Raw genomic sequence first — 27,404 nt, 5'->3', positions numbered from 1 at the left:
ACATTTGTCATTTTCCTTTTCTGTCATATTATCAAATCTAATATGTGTAGGGTGAAACCTCAAATTTGTTTTAATTTGCATTTCTCTAATCAATAGTAATTTATAAAATTTTATCATTTGACCATAGATAGCTTTGATTTCTTCATCTGAAAGCTGCCTGTTCATATCCTTTAATCAATTATTGGGAATGACTGGTACTCTTATAAATCTGACTCAGTTCTCTGAATATTTGAGAGATGATGTCTTTATTAGAGGAACTTGCTATAAAAATGTTTTTCAGTTTTCTGATTTCCTTCTAAACTGCATTCATTCTGTTTGTGCAAAATCTTTTTAATTTAATGCAATCAAAGTTATTCATTCCATAGCTACATCTACATCTCCTATGGTAATAAATTTTTCCCTTATCCATGGATCTGACAGGTAAACTGTTCCATACTCCCCTAATCTATCAATTTTGTCTTTAAAATGAAGAAAACATACAGGCCTTTCATATTTTCTTAAATAATAAAGAGGCTATTTCCTAAACTAAATCTGTTTCAGAAGAGGCTAATCACTGAAATCCCAAGTTTCACTGGGACACATTTATTACTTTATTTTCACGCTCAGTTAGAAGAATATGAAATACAAATGGCATAAAGAAGAATGGGTGTTGTGGAGCTTATAAACAGGATAATTCAATCACAGTATCAGCCTGTTACTCTATCTCCACCCCCACATTCTTATTTTTTTCTTCCTATATACTACACCAGTAGTTCTCAAACTTTAGTTCTCAGTATCTTCATGTTGTTAAAAAAACTATCCAGGATCTGTTCAAAGAGTTTTTGTTCACATGGGTTATATTTATAGCCATTTACTATATTAGAAATAAAAAATAATTTTGAATTTGTAGACCCTCTTCTGAAAGGGTTTCAGAGACCCCAACAATTCTTTGGACTACACTTTGAGGACCATCCTCATTCTTTTATTCTTTTGAGTGTGAATGACACATTGACCAAAAATAAACAAAAAACCCCCCAAAACAAAAAAAAATAGTCCCTCCCAAAACAAAAACCAAACCAGAACAAAACAAAAAACCAACCCTAATTATTTAAATGGTACAGATCAAACAGTTGAATTTCTTATTCATTCTATATAAGTGAATTTTCTAGATAATTAAAAACTCTCCTTCCAGCTCTACTGCCTGATGGGATGGCCACTGATTCAGAGTCAGAAAACCCAAGTTCAAATTCTTATTTGAAAAACTACCTATGCTTCCTTGAACAAAGGAATTTAACTTTTCTAGACGTCAGTCTGATGGAGTATGAAAAATGTCATTAGATAGTGACTCTCTCATTTGAGCCCACCAAATGGAACTTTAGGGGCTGGCTTATGTCAGTGAAGATGAGTTCTCTGATTGGATGCTGAACCAGAAGAACTAGTAACTCCGGAGTTCTAAGACAGAATGAAGAGCAATACAAAAGCTGTAACCTTGCCCCTTTGTCCGTCCCTTCTCTCTGGAGTTGTGAATGAGGTAGAACTGCCAACGTCAGAGAAAAGGGGGACTGGCTTATTTCCTTCTTGGCCAGGGGACTGTGAGCAGATGGTCATTTCTTTCTCATTCTGTTTCTTCTTTCCTGATCTTAGGTGAATGAATAACATGGATCTGGCCGCGACTTTGTGAGATTCAGTAAGTTTGAAGATCTGTGGCCGCAGAAGCAGGACAAATGTCCACCAGAACTAACAACAGCAATCACTGGATTGGTGGTAGCTAATGGCAATGGAAGAGACTGCATTGGAAGGACAGAGACTCAGATAGAATACCCAGTTTTACAGAATTTGACACATTCTCCCCTCCCCACGTGGGGACATATGTTCCCATGACACATGCCAGCAATAGACCCTAGAGAGGCACACAAAGACCCTCAGATCTCAGCAAAGAGTTACACCTGAGGGAAAACTTTTGAGTGTGAATAACCCATTGACTAAAACAACAAAACAAAACAAAACAAAAAACAAAAAAACCCAGCCCCTCCCAAAACAAAACAAAATCAAAATAAATAAATAAAAACCCTAATCTCTTAAATAGTGCAGATATATGATAGGAGAAAGTATTTCCTGTCACTAAGAGTTTTTTGCCACTTATATTTTCTACAAGTGTGCCTCGTTACCATTATATTTTCAATTTAAACCTGCTGTGCCATGTGTATAGTTATCTCTTCTGCTTCATGGATTTTAGGGGCACAGCACCCTGTCAATCTGGAAGATATGTGCAAAATTTTTTGACCCTCCCTTTATATTAGAGAAGAGGAGTGAATTTTTTTCTTTATCTTTTATGGGTTTTTTTACAGAACCTTGCTGTAAAATTTGGGTTAAGTATTTGATTATGGGCTATATGTTGTCATCTGCTGGCCTTTGCATGTCATCTGTGGTTTCCACACAACTCTGAAATTCTCATTCAATTTCTTATGCAGATCCATGATATAGCTAAATCGCAAGGGTAAAAGTCATGATATGGAAAAGATAAATGGGAGAAGTATTCCAGGTATTTTATTTTAGTAGGGAACGTTTTTGTAGAGGCTGTTATTATTTTACCACCTTATTAAATTTCTTTACTAAAAGTTAATTGTCAACAAGCTGTTGATGATAGGAGTTTTAGAAAGAAAAAGAAACCACCTTAAAGTTCTCTGGAATAGCAATTAGTTATAGCCATGGGAACCCAACCTGTAAGTAAGAAAGAAATTTTGAAGAAGTATCATAAAGGAGGGAAGGTATTATATGTGAAGTTAGGTTAGATAATCTTTCTAAGGTACCTTCTACCTCCAAATCTATGATTCTATGCTCACAATTTCATCCCTTAGGATTATAATCTTTTAAAAATATGTTCTATGCTGCCTTGTCCTTTCTGAGAATACTAACCAGAATTTAATCTTCTTTAATGGCTCAGGATCAGCATTAGGAACATTATTATTACACTTTAATATGCTCAGATATGAAGGTAAGAAGTGGTTCATTTCCCCTACGGATAAAAGCTTCTAGACTGCTGTCTAGTCTTTTGCTTCTTCCTTGATGTTACACTGTCTACAGACATTCCTTGCCACTGTCAGTGTACCTGTCTCTACCAGTGCTCTCACTCATCTCATTTGCTGGGACTGATTTGCAGAGAGCTCGGAAAATGAGAAAACCCAGCAGGGCAGAATTATGCATTACATAATTGTCCAGAAGGCTCTCAGTGAGAGCCTAAAGGTCTCTCCCGTGGAGGAAATTACATAGCATTGCTTCTACGATTTGAGCTATGGGACAGTTTGCTGCTCAGAGGATTTTTTCATTTATTTCCAAGTTCAAAAGAGTATTCCAGAGAACATGGGAAAGATGACGTTTGAAATCCGGATAAAGGGCATTTAATGTGATCCTTTCATTGCAATCTATTACCCTTATAGGGGAAAGGTTTTGTGTTACTACTAAACCTAAGTTCTTTCCCTATGGGTCATTTGCCAACTGATTTATTTTTTTCCCTTCAGATAGAGTTTAAAGCAAAGTAATAATCATACATTATCATAGTTCACATATTGAACCAGGAATTCTTAGTACCAAATTCTCAATTTAAACCTGATATTGGATTTCTTCCTGAAACTGGGTACAACCTGCTGGTACTTTTTTATCTTCTAAGCACTGAAATAAGATCAGTCAAAAGTGTCTACTTGCCACTTAACCTGTTTGTGGAGCTATTGGAACAGATAATTAGCCCCTCATTTGAAAGTACTTGAAAGCTTATAAAAACAGCAGCAACCCAATTGCTAGTCCCAGTAAACTACCATGCTAATTTGCATTAGGATTCAAAATGCTATGACAGCTTCTACATGAGGCTTTCCCCCCATTGTTAGGCCTTCCCCTTTGCATTTAATTTGCATGTATTTTATAATTTGTTTCTCTCTAATAGAAAATAAGCTGCTAGAAGCCTAACATTGATTTTGTTTTTATATTCATTGGTTTATACAATACCTAGCTCTAATACCTGGCATACAGTAGGCATTTAATAATTATTTTTTGAAAGATACAGCAGCAGGATCTCTTGATGAAATGGCTTCCCCCTTTAAAATACAGTTTTTAAGGGCTTTTTTAAAGGCAAATTAGAGCAGTATGTCTTATATCAAAGACCATATCCCTTCCCTGAAAATAATGTGGCCCTTCTAAGTTTCAATCTTGTTGTCAATAGCATTGAGTAATCTCAATTACTATAAATGATATGAGGAGAATGAGATGCTTATAAAATTGGAGACTTATAATTTCACTTGAAGACACGTATAGAAGACTCTTATAAAAATAAAAGTTGACATATTATATGAAGCTTCTGACAAATCAGCTCAGCATTCATTTGTGAACAGTAAGACCAGCCTTACAAATGAGAATAGATGATCATTCATGTGTATAATGGGAGAGTTTCTAAGAAAATCTCCATTCCCTTAAACATGTGTCCCAATTAAGAGTACTTAAAATTTTGCCATTCAAGATTATTTTGACTTCAGCAAGACCTGTTTTCCATAAATACAAATATTTAAGGGAAAGATAATATTAAGGCACTGATATGTTGGTGATTTATGGGAGAGACCAGTGGTAGGAAGAACAAGGGCACCAAATTGGGGTCAGGATTTTTTTTTAGGGTAGGATGAGGACATGGGTGATAAGTAGAAGGGGGCTTGAAAAGGAATAAAAAAGGAGATGAAAAATAACAAAAACAAATGTCACAATTTTACTTAGACACAATAACTACTTCTTGTGACCTCCAAAAGGTATTTGGTTAGCAGAGATAGTCATACCTCTCTTTTTGCTCTGGCTTTTGAGAAACTTTTTTGAATACTTCTAAAAAACCAAGACAAGAATTAACTTTTTAACCTGAAGATGAATTTAATTGTGTAGATTTAAAAGATGAACAGCTTAAAAACTCTCAAAATTTAACATATAGCTACAACACACTAAATGGCAGAGTTGACAATGAAACAGCCTTTTTTTCCAAACCTTAAAGCATGTTTGGAACACATGCTTTCAAATACTGCTTCTGGAACTTAAGAGACATGAAACTCAGCTGCATAAAAGATTTAGCCTAACAAAGGCAGGCACGGCTGAAAAGGTGAAGAAAGTATTCTATGCAGAAATCCGATAACAGGCACACTATAAATTATAGAACAGGGCTTGCTAGAGAGAAGAAAATGAAAGCAAAATGAGATAGATGCCCATGAACAATTGTGCAAAAGCCCAGAGATACCACATTGTAGGTAAATGAAGAAAGCTTTTAAGATAATTGGTTCATGGAAGAAGCAACAAGAATGTCACTGGTTAGAATAAAAGGAAGGTTAATGGAACTAGGGCCAAATGGAAAACATTGACTACAAAAACCATCTTCTGATAATGCTCTTGATCCCCCTTCAAAAATGAAAGAACTTCACATAAATTCAATATGTAGAAGTTTACTGATGATTCATGGGTATATGATGCACAAAGCTTAATTGAGCAAATCTTGATGGTTATTAAGATTAGAATTATAGAATTATAGGCAGAGTTGAAAAGGAACTGGAGAGATGCATTTAATTTAATTTTTGCCCAAAGTAGAAATTTCATTTATAACATGACTGAAAAAAAAGGTCTCATCCAATGTCAACTTAAAAACTAGTAAAAACAAACTAAGCATCCTATTTCAAGTTTTTACTGGGGAAGATATCTACAGTTATTTTTGATGGTGAGTATAGTTTTTAATTAATTGGTTTTAGTTCTGGGTCAAGCAGAATAAGTCTGATCTGTTTTCTAGATAATCTGATTTCAGGTCCAGCCCCTAACCCTTCCCCAGGTTAAACATCTGATTCCTTCAACCTATCCCTTAAGATATCGTCTTCTCATCATTCTGGTAACAATCCTGTAGATATTCTCCATTTTATCCCTTGAAAATAGGGAACCCAGCATGGGATGTATTTAGAATATAGTCTGAGCTGTCTGTAACCTCTCTATTTCTAAATGATATCCTGATACCCTTTCCCATTATCCTTTTTGCTTATTGCTGTTCATTAGTAAGTATATAACCAAACTGTGACACAGAACATAATTTCCAAGGATGTCCTTTACCTGTATGTTGGATCTTTTATAAAAAGGCTCACCAATTGTGAGACACTATAAGTAGATACAGATTTTATTAAAATTTTGGTTGAAAAAGAGACTTAAAATACCATGTTGGACTCATTTTTGGTGTTGTTTCTTAGCTGGGTTTATTTTCAAAGAAAAAAACATATCCTCCAATTGTTATAGTAGATGACAAGGAAATTCTCCATTTTTATTAAAAAGATTATTTAATAAAAGAGGGTTTCCTTAGTGTTAAAATAGTGATCTAAGAAAACTAAATGGGAAAGTTCATTAACATTTCAAATATCTAGGAGAAGAAAGAATCTCATTTTCAATAGTGCCACTTAAGATGATTATGCATTAGCACTACATGTCAGGCACATGTGCTTTAAGTTTTTTCTCATTAGAAACATGCTTCACTCAATAGTTAGGAGAGAGCAGTACATCTGGCTGGCTGTTTGGAATACAAAGAATCTAGCGGAAACTATAGAAAATTTATTGCTTTTAGCATCCTTTCAGCTTTAGATGTTCCACATAAAATCTATTGATTGATCACTATGAATTTAAATGCTGAGAAAAGCTTTCCTCTCACACTTTTTACACAGTGCATACAACTCTATATTTATATTTAATATATTAATAATATATTTACAATTAATCAAATAATTGGAAAATATAATAGCCTACTGGTACACACATTCAACAAATCAATCAGTTGAAAAATGATAAGCTAGGTGATGCTTTGGATCTGAGTTCAAATCTGATTTCAAACAATAGCTGTTAGATCCTGGACAAGTCAATTAATCTTTTTCTGCCTGGATTTTCTCAGGTGTAAAATGGGACTTAGAGATTTGTGAAGATTAACTGAGGGAATATTTGTAAGAAACTTAGCACAGTACTTGGCACATAATATTTGCTACAGAAATGCTTAGTCCTTCCCTCTTTTTCCCTCTACCACTTCTCTAGGCCTGAATCCCATCTCTGTTTTTCAGAATCTTTCTCTTTCTTCAAGATTCAGTTTATCTAACATCTTTTCAGCTTAGTCTTCCCTTATCCTCCTAGCTGAAAATGTTCTCCTTACTCAAACAATCCTAGAGCACTTTCACCTAGAGTCCTCCTTTGTCCTGATCACTGAGTAACATATTTATTTGTATATGTGTCATTTCTTTACCCTCCCAGTCCTTTCCTCTCCCACAGAAAAAAAAAACATATATATGTATATATATATATATATATATATATATATATATATATATATATGTATGTATATATATGTTCCTTGTTGTAATAAAGGATAGTAATCCCAAGATTATTTTTCCCATTTTTCATTTTAATCTATAGGAATTAGTAAAATCTTTACAAACAAAGGGTGCTTAATTAATATTTATGGAGAAGGTATGATAGTGCAGTAACAGAAAGAAATCCTAGAAGCTTTTTTGTCCAAATACATCTAAAAAATGTACCAGACCAAATCATGATACAGAAATCCAAGAAAAAATGTTTTTTCCTGAGCAGAGAAACACTGGAAAATAGACAGAGACATTGGGAGTCTAGCCAGTGCCCATAAAATGAAAAAGGATCAAGAAAGACAAAGTCCCAGACCTAGAGGAGGGCACCTCAACTTCATGCAGGCTCAGGAACAGGTACCAACGGGAAGTTCTGTTATCTAGGTCACATATCCAGGGCATAATGAGGAGGGCACTAACCCCAGAATTGGCATTCCAGGGTGAGGATCAGTAGTAGGTACCAGGTTGTGTGCTGAAAAAATAGTAAGTTCAGAAGTGAGCAACATTATAGATAGGTGGGCCACCAGGGATAGAACTGGGGTCTCAATTTTAGCTAGCTCTATCCCATTCTGAAACCTGAAGCAGGATAATCATGGCATAAATCCCACACCAAAGGGAAGCACACAGTTCTGTCAAGATGAGCCAGAACTTCCTAAGTTGGATTTCGTGGTAGTCTATTGAAGTTTCCAATCGGTAAATCTTCAAATAGAAACAAAGGCATGAATTTTAAAAGCTCAGATGACAGAGGGGAGATCAATTCAGACTTGTCCTGGGACAGGCCACTTCAGGAGCACTGAAAACTTGAAGTTCCCCATCTTGAACTATCTTTGAGATCCTAGAATAACACAAAACTTAATATGCCAAGAAAGCAGCAGTTTGACCAGATCAGTCATTCCTTTCAGAAGTGCTTAGAGCCTGGACCTAACATAAAGGCCCATGTCAAGAACAATGGTGAAAGAATGAGCATAGAAGAAGAAATAAAGAAGATTCCATTATAAGAAGCTATTATGATGGTGTGATGTTCAGAAACCAACCCAGAAGAAATTAGCTCCAAAACATCAAAGAAAAACTCAGTGCAGGCAAAAATTCAATTGGAATTCTTACAAGAAATTAAGTAAGCATTTAAAAAACAATTAGAGTTGAAATGAGAGCCCCAGATGAAAAAAAATTGAAAATAAATGAGAACTATGGCTCAAGAAGTAGGAAACTTTGCTCAAGCAACAGACTATCTGAGAATTAGAAAAGAACAAAAGTTATTATTTCATGAGACAAGAAACATTAAAACAAAGTCAAAAAACTTTAAAAAAAGAAAGATTAAGCTATTATACAACAAAAATAACTGACCTGTAAAACAGATCAAGGAGAGAAAATTTAAAGATAAAAATTTTATCTAAAAATCATTATCAAAAGAGTCTATACATAATAACTGTTTAAAATCACAAAAATAAATTCCCTAGACTCAGAAAGAGGGCAAAGTGGAAATTGAAAGAATCAGCTGGCTACCTCCTGAAACTCCAAAATAAAAACTCCCTGAAACATGATTGACAAAATCCATAGTTTCTAGATCAAAGAAAGCATTCTACAATTTGATAGGAAGAAAAGAAATTCAAGTACCAATTAATCGCAGTTAGGATCATATTTAGCAGCGAAAACTATAAAAGACACTAGAGCTTGTAATACAAAATCCAAGGAGGAAGAGGATATAGTTATATCATTTGTTGCATAAGAATATTTTACTAATATAGTTACAAAACTAAGTGTAATTTTACTGGAGGAAAAAAGATAAACCATTAATGAGAAAAAAGGCTTCCAAATATTCTTTTTTTTGTGTACTCTTTTATTTAAGTTTTTTATTCTCAAAACATATGCAATGATAATTTCTCAACATTGACCCTTGAAAAACCTTGTTACAATTCCTCCCCTTCCCCCTATCTCTTCCCCTAGATGGTAAGTAATCCAATATAATTAAACATGGTAAAATATATGTTAAATCCAACACAGACATACATATTTATAAATTATATTGCTGCACAAGAAAAATCAGATCAAAAAGGAAAAAATGAGAAAAAATAAAATTCAAGCAAACCACAACAAAAAGAGTGAAAACGCTTTGTTGTGATCAATTTTCAGTTCCCACCAATCTTTCTCTTGGTATAGATGGCTCTCCTCCTCACAAGATCATCTTTCAAATATTTTTTTTTTATCTTTCAAATATTGTTGATGAAAATTACAGAGCTATGAAGAAATTTTGAAATACAAACATAGGAATCAAGAAGCATAAAAAATGAAGAAGAATGGAACATCATAAGGGACTAAACAAGAATAAACTGCTTACTTTCCAATATGGGAAAAGGTGCTTACTTTGCAATATGGAGAGATGAAATGTCCCTTTTGAACTCTATTATGATTAGAGGTCATAGAGAAAGTCTAATTAGATAGAAGGCATTTGATTGGTTCTATTATGTCTTCATGATCTTAAAAATGAAAAGAGAGAGGAAGAAAAATATAGGAGGGGGAGAAAGGGAAAGGAATGGAATAGAAATTATTTTACATAATTAGAGAATGCAAGTAGAAGTCTATATAATCAAGGAGAGAGGAGTAGGGAGAGTAGGTGATACTTGAACCTCACTTTCATCTGAATTGGTCAAAGAAGGGAAGAATACACACAGAGATGTGTTCAGAAATATATTTTATTCAACAAGATAATAGAAGGGAAAAGGGAAAAGGGATGAATTAGAGGGAGGGTAGATTAGAGGAGAGATTAGTGCCAAGCAAAACAAATCCTAACTAATACAAAAATATTTGCAACTCTTTTTGCAATGGCAAAGAATTAGAAACTGAATATCAATTGGAAATGGATGAATAAGTTATGGCATACATAAATATGATAAAATACTATTGTGCCATAAGAAATTATGAAGAAGAAAGTTTAAAAGAAAGTAGGGAAGTGAGAAGAACCAGGAAAATAATTTATACAAAGTAAATAATATTAAAAAATTAAATGACTTTGAAAGGCACTCTGAATAATGTGACCAAACAATAAAAAATATTATCCTATCTCCTGAGAAAGAAGTGAAAAAATCATGCATGAAACACATGCAATTTTTTAGTTTGTTTTTTGGGGGGAGATAAATGGTCAATATGGAAACTTTTTTTACTTGACAATATATGTTTATAACAAAAGGCCTATTTTACTTTCTCAATTATAAGAGCTATTTGTAGGGGGGGGGAGGAGGGAGATAATGATAGAAAGCAGAGAAAGGGAATTTTGGCTGATTAAAAATAAGTACAAAATAAATATTCATTGAATTGAATAATCAATAATGAGCATATTAACAATATCTAGTAGTTACAGAGAACTTTATATTATCTCATTTATTCCCTATAATCACCCTGGGAACTAGGTCCAATTTTTATCTCCATTTTACAGATAGACCTTGAGTGACTTGGTGCAGTCCTGAGGTCAACATCATATATCTGTTCTACAGTTACACAGTTATCTTTATAAACCATTAGAGAATGAGTGTGATAGATATTTTATTTCTTTAAATTTATTAATTGAACTCTTGTGATATTTTATGTCTTCAGCAGTTTTTGTGATTAAGGAAAACCAGTGCCCTGTATCTGACATCCACACAATAACATAGAGAATCACATCATTTTGAAGTTATTCTAGACATGAGCATTTAACTAAGTTTTGTATAGGCAGTTTTCATTGAATCATTTCTGGTTGCCCCTGATCTTTGTAGTCAGATTGCCCCTATGAATCTGCATGAGTTCAGAGCTTCTTTCTCTTATGTGGCAGGCCTCCTAGGATACTGTTGAATTTTGTTACAACTTAGGCAGGCTGGATAATGTTTTGTATAAGAACACTTCATGTTCCTGATTAACTTGCCTTTCAAACTTGGCCAGGATAAATAAATAATTTATCCTCTATCTTAAAATTGCTGATTAAAATTAGAAACTGGGAAAAAAATCAGATTCATTCATAAGGGTACTAATTAATCATAGGCAAGAGAGCCTGTCCCAAACACAAAATTATATTTAAAATAAAATCTGAATATATTTTAAAATAAAACTGAATGCAAGTAAAGTGAATTGAATGTTCAAATGACAGCTATTTAGTGATATGAATTAGTGTGCTTCATTGAGATTAATATTCCTTTTTTTGAATGTTGCATTTACCAAAGGATCCTTTTCCTTAAACATAACCTTTGCCATAGGTGAAATGAGTTCATATGCTATTTTAAAGATTCTCCCAACACCTTGGATGTTCATTTAAGTATTCCCTGAGGCAGGCTCTTTTAAATCCAATCAAACTAAATACTAAAGATTTAAAAAATAATAAAACAGGATTGTTCTTTTGGAAGGTTGCCAGCCTGACCTCTTGATGCAGCCTTGATTTGTCTCTTACAAATGAGTTGTAGCTCATTTAGCCAAATCCTGCCAGGAAGTAAGATACACCATGGGAATAAACTGAGTGCTGTGATGGAGCATGTCACGTTTTCCAACCACAAGGGGACAAGGTGTTAAAACTGAAGGCACATTTTATCATCACCATCTTGAACCAGCATTCTGTATAAACATGGCTTTAAAACTGTAAAAGTGTGTCCTTTATTCACTTCCCCAACATTTCAAAGTCTTTTCACATGTTTATTTTCAATGGACAAAATAACCAGGTAAGCTAGCTCTCATCAAATTTCTGCTTTGGCTGGTAATCAAACATAGCTTTCAGATGTTGTTGAGATTTTCAAGGTTCCCTACCAGAATCAGTGATTCATTCATTTAACAAGCATTTATTAAACATCAGCCATGTGTAATAATGTACTATGCTGGGAAAATTACAATCCAGTGGGGGGATATAAGATATGGAAGAAAATAAAGAGCATACAAATCATGTGTCATTGCATCTATATATCTTAGTAGCTTTCATGTGTTCAAAAAGATGATCTACATGATCACTTTCTCTAGGTAATAATAATATTTTACATTAAAAATATGTCATCCATAAAAATTTTTACAAACTTTGGTCTTTATATAGTCTTGTTGGGAAAGGGTATTCAAGTATCTTTATCTACATTTTACATCTGTGGTAAAAGAAAAGAAAATATATTTACTTGCCCAAGGTGACGTAAAATGTGCCAGTGCCAGGACTCAAACATAGGTTTTGCAAGTTAACTAGATCATGTTATTTCCATATGGCATATATGAGTTATGGATTTGCAGTCCAGATTGACAGATTTTTATTCAAATTCAATAGGGCTCAATGTAATTACAAAAAAAAAAAACTATATTACTTTAGGTTGGGAGATAACTGATTATAAAAAGCAGTTCATGTGAAAAAAATCAAGGTAATTTAGTGGATTGTCATCCATCTTTGATTCTCCCCCCTATACATGCAGCAACATATAAAATCATTGCAGTATAATGGACAGAGTGTTATAGAGTCACACACATATATATATGTATATAGATACATATATATATATGTGTGTGTGTGTGTGTGTGTGTGTAAGAGTTTATTTTTTTTTAATTTAATAGCTTTTTATTTACAGGATATATGCATGGGTAACTTTACAGCATTAACAATTGCCAAACCTCTTGTTCCAATTTTTCACCTCTTACCCCCCCACTCCCTCCCCTAGATGGCAAGATGACCGGTAGATGTTAAGTACATTAAAATATAAATTAGATTGTGTGTGAGTTTAAATCCCATCATGGACACTTAGATGACCTCAGCCAAGTCACTTATTTTCTCTGAGAACCGATAAAATGAGAAGGTTGCATGAGAATCACTCTAAGTTCCCTTTATGCTGTGGTTCATGAGCATATGAACCCATAAACATCTAACAAATACCTGCTAAGGGCCAAGGTTTGGCACTGAGTTTACAAAGATAAAAATTAAACAGCTCCTGCCCTCAAGAAGCTTACATTCTATTTGTGAGAAAAGAATATCACTTAAATCAGAAATATATATATATATATATATATATATATATATATGTATGTGCCATGTGTGGACACATATGAACACACACGTATACACATGCATCATGTGTATATAGATCTGCCTCTTACATGTATTACATTGCATATATATATGCATACATATTTCCACTTATCCATATATAAAACAAGGTAAATTTAAGGTAATTTCAGAAAAGGGAGAAATAGTAATATATGGGGAAAGATCAGAAAAGCCCTTAGAAAAGGGTTATGGCACTTGAACAGAGCTCTGGGCTACAGATGGGAGAAGGGGATGCATTCTAGGCAGGGGGGAAAGTCTGTGCAAAGGCAGAAAGGCAGGGGGAAAACGTAAGACATGAGGAGCAACAGGCGGACTGGTTTGGCTGGAATGTAGAAATAATTCAGAAGAGTAATAGGTGACGAGCCTGGAAAGGCAGCTGGAGCCAGACTGGGAAGAGCTTTAATTATTCAACAGATTTGATTCTAGAGACAATAGGGAACCACTGGAGTGTTCTGAGCAGCGGTAACACAGTCAGACCTGTGCTTTAGGAACAGTTCTTTGGCAGCTTTGGAAAATGATTAGGAGAGGGGGAGGGAGACCTTGGAGGCAGGGAATCCACTCCATAGTCTCTCAGATGAGAAGTGAGGAGGTCTTGAACTGAGTGGAGAATAGAGAAGGATAGGAGGGGTATGGTATAGTTCCAAGGTGGAGACTGAGGGAGTGTGGGAAGAGATGAGGATGACTGTATGCTGTTAACTGGGGGGATGAGGGTGCTGGTATCCTTCACAGAAGGAAGTTGGGAAGAGAGGTGGGTTTGGAAGGAAAAAAAAGGAGGAAGAATTCTGCTTTGGACAATGAATTATCACTCTACAAATTCTTCCTTTCTAATGTTTTTTGGGTTTGTCCTTTCTCTATCGCCATTATCCATCACTAGTCTATCTCTAGTTTTCCCCTCTTTCAACATCACTGCCATATTAACTTTAGCACATTACTTTTGCAAATGTCACTCATCCCATCCAGTTATAAATCCTTTAATGGTTCCACAACATCTCATTCAACATGTCAGCACCAACTAAGCCTCATCTATGGCTCTAATCTTATTTCTTACCACTAGCTTCTATGCATCATTTGCTGCAAAAATTCTGCTCTGAATATTATTTCCAAATGTGGCACATGTTCCTCCCCCACCCCGTGCTCATGTCATTCCTCCTCCATGGAATGCCCTTTCTTCTTTCCATTTAAGTTTCACCCTTGCTTTAAGGTCAAATTTAGGTACTCCTTCCTTTATGAAGACTTCCACAATTTCTCTAGCCCTCAATGATCAATCAGTACACTTTGTGAACTTTTATAGGATTTTTTATCGCATTTCTTATCCCATTCCTATTAATTCTCAGAGAGAGAATCTACTCATATAACTCTGGACCAAAGATCTGTTGACCACTTGGACCACACAATTTAGACTACTGCATTCTTCTTTATGCTTGTCTGCTTTCCAGCAGATCAAGCTATATACTATGAGGACACAAACAGAAATAACTCCATCTAATTCCTTCAAATGCCAAATCAATTATTTTATAATTGTTACTGCCAATTGAAATTCAATTTTTCTCAGCACAGATTTATCACTTACTATGTATATTGGGGTGAGGGAGGGAAGAATAAGTTTTTTTTTTTTAAGTACCCTGCATGCCAGACACTATACTGAGTGCTTTCCAGTTGTGATCTCATTTGATCTTCACAATTGCCCTGGAAATTAGGTATCATTATTATCCCCATTTTACTTTTTTTTAATTGTATTTCACTTTATTGTGTCTCATGAATATTGTGTTTTTGTTTGTTTTACAAACTGAAGGGTTGTGGCAAACCTACATCAAGCAAGTATATCAGCAGCACAATTTTTCTAATAGAATGTGCTCAAAGTATTTCTTAGGGTCGAATTTTGGTAATTCTTGCAATATTTCAAACTTCATTATTATAATATCTGTTACAGTTGTCTGTGATCAGTGATCTTTAATGTAGTTATTGTAATTTTGTGGGACATCACAAACCATACCCATAAAAAAGGTTAATTTCATTCATAAATATTTGTTTTGAATGTTCTACCAATTATTCATTCCCCCATCTCTCTCCCTTTTCCTTAGGTCTCCCTATTTCTTTTTATTATTATTATAATTATAGCTTTTTATTTACAAGATATATGCATAGGTAATTTTTCAGCATTGACAATTGCAAATCCTTTTGTTCCAACTTTTTCCCTCCTTCCTCCCACCCCTTCCCCTAGATGTCAGGTTGATTATCCCCATTTTACAATTGAACAAGTCAAGATAGGAGTTGTGCAATATACATATTGCAGGGTCACATAGCAAGAAAATGTCTAAGGCCAGATCAACTTAAATATTCCTGACTCTGGGTTCAGTGCTCTAACCAGTGGGTCATCAAGCCACTAGAGCACTAGAGGAGATAAAAACTGCTGTTTAGCCACAGTGGAGATTACACTCTAATAAACAGTTATAACATAGAACAGACAGCTTAGATTGGCCAAAACACAGAGTAGAAGAGAATTATATGAGAAAAGTTAAAATGATCAGATAGAGGTGTACCATGGAGGACTTGGAGTGGTAGGCAAAGAAGCTAAAATTTTATACCTAGTAAGCAACAACATGGAGCACTTTTGGGCAGATAGATGAGAGGACTACCTAATACATAAAGAAGATGATTAGCAGTAGCATAAAGGGTAGAACATGGAAGCCAGAGTAGCATGTTATTGCAATTATCTAGGTAGGTGGTAATAAAATTCCGAGTTAAAGTAGAAGCAGTAGGTTTGGAGTTGTGATAGATATTCTGGATATTATAGCAACATACATTTAAAATTGTAAGTAACCTTAGACGTCATCTAATTCAACTCCTTCATTTTGTAGATGAAGAAGTACTTACCCAAGGTCATATAGCTAATAAATCAAAGTTGAGATCTACATTTAGGCTATCTAATACAAATCTTGTACTTTTTCTATTATATAGTTGTTCAGTCATTCATTCCAGTTTGATTTTTCATTACCCTGTGGCCCTCATAGGATTTTCTTAGCCAAGATACTGGAGTGGTTTACTATTTCCGTCTCCAGTTTTATTCAGACTGGGGTTAGGTGATTTCTCAGGAGTCACACAACTAGTAAGAGTCTGAAGTAACATTTGAACTCTTGTCTTTTTGACTTCAGACTCTGCTTTATCCACTGTGTCACCTCACTTCCTCTCAAAGAATTAACTTGGTTAGGACCAACCTGGAAGTTGGTCACATTTTACACTCAGTAACTACTTAATTAATCTAGAAAGTTTGAGGGATGGGAATTGTGTTTTCAGTATATCATCGTACCAATAAGCTATTTCATTTTGTATTTGGCAAAAAGAATATTATTTTTCATCACAGCAAAAAAGCTTCTTACTTTGTTCCTTGGTACCAGAACATTAATTATTTCAAGAAATAGTAAATACTCTTTTGAGAGCATAGACAAGTCAGAATTTGCTTCATGTTTACTCTTGGGAACTATTCCATCACACATACTGTGAGTTCAGCAGTTCATGGGGATGGTTTAAACACTGTCATCCCTGTGCTTCTGGCATATATTGTTTGGAGAATGCAAATTCAGACTTGCACATAGAAATGACTTGAAGATATCTTTTCAGAAAACAGAGCTAAAAATAAAAACACAGATTCCAGTTCTATTTTCCACACAGGAAAACAGATTTCAGTTCCTCAGTCTATGATTTTGAGGTCGTTTTGCTTGTTTGTTTGCTTAAAACAAAAACAAAAGCCAGAACTCACCCCCACACGCCAATAGTGGGCTGAAAAATATTTCAAGTGGGGATAAGTTATGTAGGACTCAAAATAGTCCCTGATTCCAGTTATTGCTTTAATTTAGTTGTTCTTCCTTCATTCCCTCAGGGTAAATCATTTACATTTGGGTTTTGCCTCGATTTACCAATTAGATAATTTAATGAAAAGTCTCCCATGGAAAGATTATTGGATCTAGAGTTAGAGAATCCAGGTTCAGATCCTACTTCTGATATTTTACTTATGTGAGTGTGACTATATACCATTTTCCCCCCATTTTTTTCTTTTTTTTTTAAATTATAGCTTTTTATTTACAAGATATATGCCTAGGTAATTTTTCAGCATTGACAGTTGCAAATCCTTTAGTTCCAACTTTTCCCCTCTACTCCTTCCCCCAGATGGCAGGTTGACCAATACATGTTAAATATGTTAAAGTATAAGTTAAATACAATATATGTATACATGTCCATACAGTTATTTTGCTGTATAAAAAGGTAACTATATATCTTAATGACCTCCTCTATAAAACAAGGATTTTGAGATAGCTAGCTTCTGATGTCTCTCCAAACTGTAGCTCTCTAAGGAGATGACAAAAAATATATATACAGCAATAGCTATGTCATTGATGGCTCCGAGTAGTGCCCAAGAAATCAGAATCGGCCTTGTCTTTATGAGGGATAGGGCTGGTGGGGCAGTAGAGGGAAGGAGCAGCCCTCCCTGTAATTCCTGAGAGCAGCAATAGTGACTAATAACCATGCCATTTATATGAAGAAGACATTTGTAAGTCATGTCTTCCTAACTTATGGTCTGCCTGTATTTGGAATCAAAACTGCTTGCTTTTAAATGTCTGACCTAAAGTCTTCTAAGCTGATTAGACCATCAATTATCATGGACAGCCTCATGAGTTATAGTCCTGCTAGTGACAAATGGGCCAGTTTTTAATCTTTTTGTATTAATAATTTGATAATTGTGCTTATTCTGGTGATTTTTCCCCTAATGGGTAATGTCACTGCAAATCATCTTTATACTAAAACTCACCTTTCACTATGTTCCCTCTGAGAAACTCAGTGGAAGCAACTATGGAGTAAATTGATGGGGGAAAGGAAGAATTCATTGATTTTTAGACTCATTTTCCAAAACAGCTTAATCTTGAGACTCCAGGCCAAATAAGAGTTCTGTTAATTATGTGAAAATTTCTAGTAACCAGGTTCTCATGAAATTTGTACAATGCTGCAATGAACACCTATAATTTTACACCTAAAAAAAGATTCCTTGATACCCCACAAATATGCACTAAAACAAAAAGAAAGAAGATACAGGGTAAAATATAGAGAATGAGGAAGAAAAGGGAAGCAATTAATTTAAGCAATTTAAAAATGCTATTATAGAAATGGAAAAAAAAAAGTTTTTCCAGTTGTACCTTGTGTTATAGGAGCATGACATTTAGACTGGAAGGGATCTTAGCAATTTTAGAGTTTGATACCTTAATTTTATACATGAGGAAACTGCAATGTAACTTACTCAAGTTCACACATCAATAACCATATGTGTGCAAGATCTATACAGTATAAGTAGAAGGTAATTTTGACGTATGGGATTAGGAATGAGAGGGACCAGAAAGGTCTTCTAGAAAGGAAGGGATTTGGTTTGAGTCTTGAAGAAAATTAGAGTAGCAGAGAGACAGATGTAAGAATAAAGACCATTCCAGGGACGGGCCACTATAAAAGCACTGAGAAGGACAAAAGATAAATATTGATAAACAATGAATAGATTAGGGTAGCTGAATTATCCATGTATTGGATTATTTGCCATCTAAGGGAGGGGATGGGAAGGAAGGAGGGGAAAATTTAGAACACAAGGTTTTGCAAGGCTGAAGGTTTAAAAATTATCCATATATATGTTTTGAAAATAAAAAGCTTTAATTAAAAAAAAGACAGGTTTTTGTTTTTGTTTTTTAAAGACAGGGATCTTAGTACATGCTTACATTTGAGCCTAAAAACATGTCTGGTATGTGAGATGAAGGGGGAGAAACACACAGTGAGATAACCAACCACTAAAATCAGTTGACCTTAACTCAAGTCTCCCTTGTGTATGATCTTTCATGTTCTGCCCCTATTTAGTTATAAATCTCCATAAAAGGGGAAAAGGGATTCTTTGGTTCTAAAGCAGGCCTCAAACTACGTGAAGCAAATTCCCATTAGCAGATATCACATCCCAGAATTTTAAACAATAAAGAGCAGCTGTGACTGCTTAGGACTATCTTGAGATAGCTACCTTCTCTCAACTGCCATTCATTCTTTAAAAAGCCTATGCAAGGGAGCCAACTGAGAGCATGCTCCACTTGATAGACAATGAAAATCCTTTGAATTACACTAAAGGGAGAGATTTTTAAATATGTCATCAGAAGAGATTAACATTCCATTCTAAGCTAAAACTAGATTCAATTTTAAATGTATCTTTAGGGTAATGTGTAAACTATGTTAATAAAATCAACAATATTGAGCTTATTTGGCTAATGTTGACAAAAAGCTAATTCGTTACCAATATCTGACATGTTTGGCAGAACTCTTTTGTTGATATGATATAGGTTCTTGGCAATTTTAGCAGGATAATGTCAATATTGACTAGCTATTTAAAAAAATCATTGCATAAAAATATTTCACTTTTATCCTCTGCATAATCATGGTGAATACTATCCAGTTGCGAATACTTGTGGGTTTTTTTGTAACCAAAGAATATTTCATTAAAACATTGAGGTTAAGGACAGAAATTCTTGAAGGAGCAACATTGCTCTCAAAGAGGTTCTTAAATCCCTAAATTCACTCATAGCTTAGAGTGTGAGAACCCCTTAGATAGAGACTCATTCTCCAAAAAATATTGCTCTGGCATACTGCCCATTCTTACTTAATTTGTTTTCAGGGTGGGATTTTTTTTTTTTAAAAATGCTTTTTATATCAAGGAACATTTTTTAAAATTAGAAAATATACTTCAAAGTATAATCAAATCTAGTTTATATACAAATCTAGTTTTATATTAAAAATATGAACTATGCACATAATGTATATATGCCTCAATCTATAATTGTACCCTTGTAGTTTGCCTGCCTACCATGATTCATCTCTACCCCAAATTTAACTGCAGGGTAAGAGCAGCAGTCTTCATGCCAGTGGAACTGCTAATTAGGTGTACTGAAGCAATTAATGGGCAAAAAGCAGGGGAGGATGCTAAAAATCACAATGTTCTAATGGCAATGGTCATTGATGATTTATACTCGATCATCAAAAATAAGGGGAGAGCAACAGCTATTAAGAATAATTGAACTTAGATAAAGAAAAAAGGGGCCTAACTTTTCCAATTATGAAACAGGCCAAAGAAAACCATTTATAAACTAGGACTCATCATTTGCAAAGCGCTTATGAGAAAAATGCTGAATGCTATTACTATCAAATCCACTTCAGAGAGATGATAGTATAGCCCATCATTAAAAGTCAAGAGGTTAAAAGTAGGTTTGGGAGATAAAGGGAGGCATATAGATAAAAATGAGTAAGAAATAAGAAAACAATTATGGGAAAAAACCTATTCTGCCACTGACCTAATTATAGTAATGCAGCTTTACAAATAATTTCAAAAAAAGTGGAAAAAGAATTTTGCTCATTAAGTTTCTTATTGCCATAACCATATACTTCCTTCTCTTAATCAATACTTATTCATCCATCCATTCAAAACATATTTTCATATATGGCTCTCTTAAGGATATTTTCTTATTCTGCAAGAATATGTTCTTCTTCTGCCCTTATTACTAAATTATAATCACAAAATTTGAGTCAAAAAATAAAGTAATGAAAAGAGAAACTCAGGTTTATACCCCAAACTATGTGGCAAAACTATTTCTGGTTCTCATGTGCTGGAGCAAGGCTTTTTTTGTCAGGTTTTGTGTAGAACTCTGGAATGGAAATTTATGGAACATATGTAAACTTCCCTTTGTGGGTTATTCAATTGTGTCTAACTCTGTGATCCCATTTGTTATTTTCTTAGCAAAGATCTTGGAGTGGTTTGCCATTTCCTTTTCTAGCTCATTTTTTGCTGATGAGACAAACATGATTAAGTGACTTGCTTAAAATCATTCAGTTAGTAAGTATCTGAAGCCATATTTGAATTCAGGAAGAAAATCTTCCTGACTCTAGGCATGGTACTCTATCCACTGTACCAGCTAGCTGTCCCAAACTTCCCTATCTTCCTAAATTGAGGTTTATGGTTCAGTTATAGAATAGTAATTTGGTTATTTTATTTTTAGTTTCATTTCCAATTTTACCTCTTGATATTAGGCCAATTAATTGGTCTTCTTGTTTTTTTTCAGGTAATCCTAACATTTCTCTTCCCTTAATTCAATCTGGGATTAGATTCATCTGCATGCCTCTAATTTCTTTTAGGATTTTTATATTACCTGTTGGATGAGGGTCATCTGAACCTAACAGGAGATAAAAATGGAATGGAAAGCAAAAGGCCTACAAGTTAGCTATATTGGCTAGTACTGCTTAAATTAATGCTCAAAAGATGAACTAAGTTCAAACTCTGAATTCTTCATTGTACTGCCTATATAACTATGAATAATTTCCTTTACTCCTCAGATTCTCCATCTTTAAAATGATGGGTTTGGATTAAATGATCTTTAAAGACCATTCTGATTTGAATTCTTATAATGCTAAAAGGGAATGTTTTGGAATAGATTTCATTTGTCTCATATGTCTAAAATTCCAGGATGTTATATATAGAAAAGAGATTAAAATGTAATTTGAAAATATATTACAAAAACAAATAAATATACAAAAAAACATAGGTCTTACTAATATGTGGTTTTCCAAGTCAGTTTTTGGCCCATGGTTTTCCTGGTATATAACTTAGTGGCCCCAGTTCTATTGACAACACTGTTCTAGATGGATCAGTCCTACATGAGTAGATTCATATATCTGGTCAGTTCTGGAAATATCTCTGACCAAGTCACAATATAACAGAGTATTTCATAATCTTGAGAAAATAATCTAAAAAAGTGTGATAAGCCTTCATATATCATAATTGATGATAGAAAGAGAAAATGATGACCAAATAAAATGATAACTCAAGAAAGTTAATTTATCTTCTCAAACAGATGATTCTAGACAAACTCTAGAGATGTCTTCCAATAGAATAATTTGAAAATAAATATTAGAGTAGGGCAGGGCACTAAATACTATCTCATTGAAAGTAAATATCTGTGGTTTCACATTGGAGATGTGACTGAAGAGTTCTTATTTCAAAGTCAAAAACTAGATATTGTTATGGTTCCTGAAAGTCTCTTCCTATGGTTAATTAGTATTTGAAATAAATGTTGAAAGTGAGAAAAACTTGCTTTATAATTACATGCTTATTTCATTTGATTGAACTATCCAGAATTTAAATGGAAGACTAAGATGCAAGTGATTGTTAAACTGCAGGGATGCTAGGTATTGAATATCAAGATAAAACTTTACAAATTCTTTTCACTTGCCCCTTTAATCAAGCAAATTGTTAATGATAAGAGCCCACTTAATTAGTACTTCAATGACTATGGATGGGCCTGGAGATAGACTGTGTGTTTCTGTTTGTACAGGTTTAGCATCAAAAGCTTAGGGCCTAGGCTACATCTTTTTTTTTTTCTTCTGACCAGAAAAACTCATTTGCATTGATGAAGAAGGTAATGAGATCACAGAGTTTTTGAAGTAGGGAAAATGAATATTTAATGGAACTCAAATGATACAAGTTGAGAAATCCTAAAACTTGCAATTCATGCAAAGGATCCATGAATTAATTGATAAATATCTACCTGTGATACAACAATGTACATTATAATCCACCTGTGACTTCTCATCTGGTGCAATCATTGTCCAGTGTTGTAACAAAATTCTTCCCCAAAATTTCCAACACGTGGAGAGCTTTCTCTTAGATAATCTGATATTTGTTAGGTGAGCAACAATGGAATTCGATGTATTATTCTTGCTAGTGACCACCCCTTCTTCCTGCTATATATCTCTCTCTGGTGATACCTTTTATATCCTTGTGGTGTCCGTTCTTTGATAATATAAGAGGCTACTTTTCGTGAGATAAGTTTAAGGAATATGGAGGAGGACAGAAGTTTGCCTAGAGTAATATAAGCTTTATCATGGCAACATACCCAACTGTTCAAGAGTAAGAATCCAAAAGCTCAACTGCTACGGTGACATGCTTAGGGACATATATGAGCCTTTCTAATGAATTTGAGTTTGATGCTTACTTTTTTATAGCCAATTATCTGAGTCTCTAAGTGGCCTAATTAGGACATGAGTGTGAGTGATTAATCTCTGGCTGATAAGAATGATTGTGGCCACCTGGTGCTTTTATGGGTCCAGTTAAAGGAGTACTTTCTGGTACCATAATGTGATCCACCAGAGGTTTTTACAATATCCCCCCAGACAACCGGATGGCACATTGGACTTAATGATGGCCTTGGAGTCAAGAAAACTTGAACTTGATCTAAGATGCTTACTTGTTGTATGATCTAAGGCAAACCTTTCAACCTCTTTGGGTTTCGGTTGATTCCCTTCCTTTTCTAAATTTATGACTCTTTTATTAACCAAGTGCCGCTCTCCACTGGCCTTGGGGTGACCTGCAACTTTATTTAGAGACTGATAGTTCATGGTTTGTATCCATACAATATCATGAGAAATATTAGTATTAAGGAGATGGGCTTTTATTCCATATAGAAGCTTGGGATCATTAAAAGCCTTGAATGGTTTCCTAGAAGTATTCTGTCCTAGATTCTTTTGTAGATAAAATTGATTACATATCTACAGTATCTGCCCAAAATAGTAATGGACTAGTTGTAGGAGTTACCCACCCAATTCCATGTTATGGTCCATAAATAGGAACTGTCCATCTACTTGCTTCTCCATTTTATATAAACACTAAAGACCAATGGATAATAGCAAATTTCTTTTAAGAGATATAGGAATATATTCCAGACCTTGATGAAATTAACAGAATAGTACCTACAAAAAGGAGCACCTGGAAGTTCTCACTATCTAGGGAAATTCTTCTATTTTGACTCTATACATAGTCATTTTGAAAATATAAACTCTCAGTTTTCAGCCATTTCTCTGACTCCTACAGCAGAACAATTTTTGTTTTTCTGGCTCTTCTGTTACTCTTAATTCCATAGCATTACTGAAGTGAGACTGCTACCCCTTCTGCTATTGACCTACACTTGTATATTGTGACTCTGATTGTCTATCATGGCAATACCTAACAAAGTCACTGTATAAGTATTCATTGAACTTCAAGTTCCTTTTATTTATTTGATTTCTTTACAAAAGCCCATGGGCTCAGTGGAATGATTCTTCCTATTCCTAAAGAGTATGGCAAACAATACTGCTTTCATATTTTGCTGACAGTGACTGGGAAGTTACTGATGGAGGCAATTTGTGAGAAATAGGAGAATAAAAAGACCAGATTTTCCTAAATATACAAATGTTCCTGAAACCATTGTCTATTTTCTACCTCTAGGATGGCCAACAGTCTGGTACTAAAGATGGCATACTTTTACTCTCCCTCTACCACACATAATTTATGGTTCCCCCTTCATGACTTCAATCCCCTTTCCAACATGTGTTCTAGGTTCATTTTTACTTTATATGGCCTATATCAAAGTAGAGGTGAATGAAACAGGATCTCTTACCTACTTCAGCATCCCCTAAGGATTGCATTGTTTTCAGTGTTTAAAAAAACAAAACAAACAACAAGAACAAAACAAGCAAAGCATATTCTTGCTATTCAGAGAAGTAACTCATTAGGGTTGATTCAAGGTAAAGATTTGTCTTTGTTATCCTTCCCTACTTCAAAATACACTCATTCTTCTTCTTGTCCTTCATGTTATCCCGTGGTTGCTGAAGTCCCCTATTCTGCATCCTTCTCTACTCTTCCATCAAAATATGAATTTCAATTAAATTTAGAAGCTGATGAGTTAATGCTATGTTCCTTTCACGGATCTGTCATCTCATAGAGGACAAAGCAATACATTAAGCTGAAGGAATGAAACACAAATGGAGATATGTTGGTGCAATGGAAAGAACACTGGACCTTGTGTCAGAGGACCTGGGTACTAATTTAGATTTCCTAATCTATTTATTACGCTGGACTACACTTTTCTCCTCAGTGAAATAAGGGAATTGAAGGAAATGAGCTCCAAGATCCTTTCCAGAAACAAATCTATTATCTCAATAGTGAATGTTTTTTTGGTTCTAAAGACAAGATATCTTGATGTTTTTAATAGATCTTTTTACTTGTTATCAGTAGTACATGCCCATTTAAATTACTTTTTGAGTAATAAGATATGCTTATCTAGATTTTTTTTACAAGTGTGTTTTAAGAGGAGGCCTGGCTTGATAAGAATAGATATGGTTTGTAACTAGGGAACAGAACAAAGATAATTAAACAACCTGTAGACTGATCCCATGACTGTTTCTTCCGCCTCTTCTTTGCTGGGTACGTCATGATAATGATTACAAAAACAATAATAAAATAATAATGATGATGATGACAGCAGCAATAACAGTAATAGTAGAAACATATATAGTATAGTATAGTCAAAGCAACTGACATGCACTTTCATTTAACCCTTCCAAAGTGATATCCGTAGGGCAAAAACAAGTATTATAATACCTATTTTCAGATGAGTAAATTGAGAAACAGAGTGATTTGCCTAAGGTTTTACAACTAGTAAATGAAGAAATAGAAATTAGAACCCAGGTCTTTTGACTCTTTCCATTATCACATGGCTACCTTCCCAGTGTAAAACACTTGAGGTATATAGTCAGATAAACTTCTTCATTTATCTGAAGTGCCTAATGCTGCTGTAGTTATAATGATTGTTGTAGTTTCAGTTGTTGTTGTGTAGTTTAGTAGTAGTGGTAGTAGTTGTTGTTTCAATTGTAGTAGTAGTGGTAATAATTGTAGTTTTAGTTGTTGTAATAGTAATAGTAGTAGTAGACAGCAGCAATTATATAGTGCCTACTGTGTACCAAGCACTATCTTAAGAGCTCCATGTCATTTGATCCTCATAACAACCTTGAGAGGTAGATGCTATTATTATTTCCATTTTAAAGTTGAGGAAACAGACTTCCCAAAGGTCATATATCTAGTAAATATCTGAGGTAGAATTTGAACTTAAGTCTTCCTAAGCCAGTGTTCTATGTACTAGGGACTACATAGATGTTCAATAATGTCTAATGCTTCTTTTGAAATATAAATATGAGTTAAATCCAGAAATGGTTGCTAGCATTTTTTTTTAAATCCAATGACATTTTCTACTGTCGGATTTAATGCTCTCCTTTATTTCTATCAGTTTCTGCACAGGGATGCAGTGCTACCCTAAATAAAGCAGAATTTATTGAAGTAAACTATATTTCTTCATCTTACACAAATATCTCTCACCATATTCCAAAGTGAAATGATAAGAACAGTGAGATTATGTATAAATGATACTGGCAGATAATATAGTCTTGACTCATATTCGCATCTGTTTGATCAAGCAAATGAACCATATGTTTAAATGATATTTATTTTAATCTTCTCTGTGGATGTAGGAGAATATCCAATATATAACTTTATATCTTCTTCCAGCAACTGGCATATAGATATTATTTTTATGTAATCACAAATGATTCAATGAATTTTAAATATTAAGTTATTAAATCTTAATGTGAAGATCATTAAAGTATTCATGAAACTTCTAGATACTAAATTGCAAAATAAACTTCTATCCATGCTAATTTTCTAGAGTATTAAATATTTTCTAATTTCTGACAAAGAACAAGACTAGACAAGGGAAAAATTATGGTTGAGATGAACATTTCATCAAACTTTGGCCTTGCATCCTAAGTGTAAGTTGGATACCTTATGCTTAGATATTTTTATCTAAATGAAGTGTATATTTTTAGTAGATCACTTGAAAGAAATGTCTTAATGACTGAGTAGCATAGCCAAACAGAGTTGTAGAGAAATGATGGAGAATATATAGTAAAAAGTATAACAATGAAAATTTATGAATTGTCCATGGCCTATCCTGAGCTACTCTGTTCCATTCCTTGCTGACAACTCAGAAAATATTTGGTCAATGTCTTTTTGGTATAGTGTTGTATTATTTCATTTGAGAACAAAAAAAAGTGTTAAACAGGTGCCCATATCACAAAAT

General features: G+C 34.2%; 1 protein-coding gene across 3 annotated transcripts in view; it reads right to left on the bottom strand.

Annotated features, from left to right (window-relative positions):
* OTUD7A (OTU deubiquitinase 7A) overlaps positions 1 to 27,404 on the bottom strand; it is a 292,841-nt gene that overhangs the window by 119,568 nt on the left and 145,869 nt on the right. The window lies entirely within an intron of this gene.

The sequence above is a fragment of the Sarcophilus harrisii genome, chromosome 2 (assembly GCF_902635505.1).
Source record: "Sarcophilus harrisii chromosome 2, mSarHar1.11, whole genome shotgun sequence".
NCBI classification, from domain to species: Eukaryota; Metazoa; Chordata; class Mammalia; order Dasyuromorphia; family Dasyuridae; genus Sarcophilus; species Sarcophilus harrisii.
Note: the sequence above shows the minus strand (reverse complement) of the source record. Positions and strands in the feature narration are given on the sequence as shown.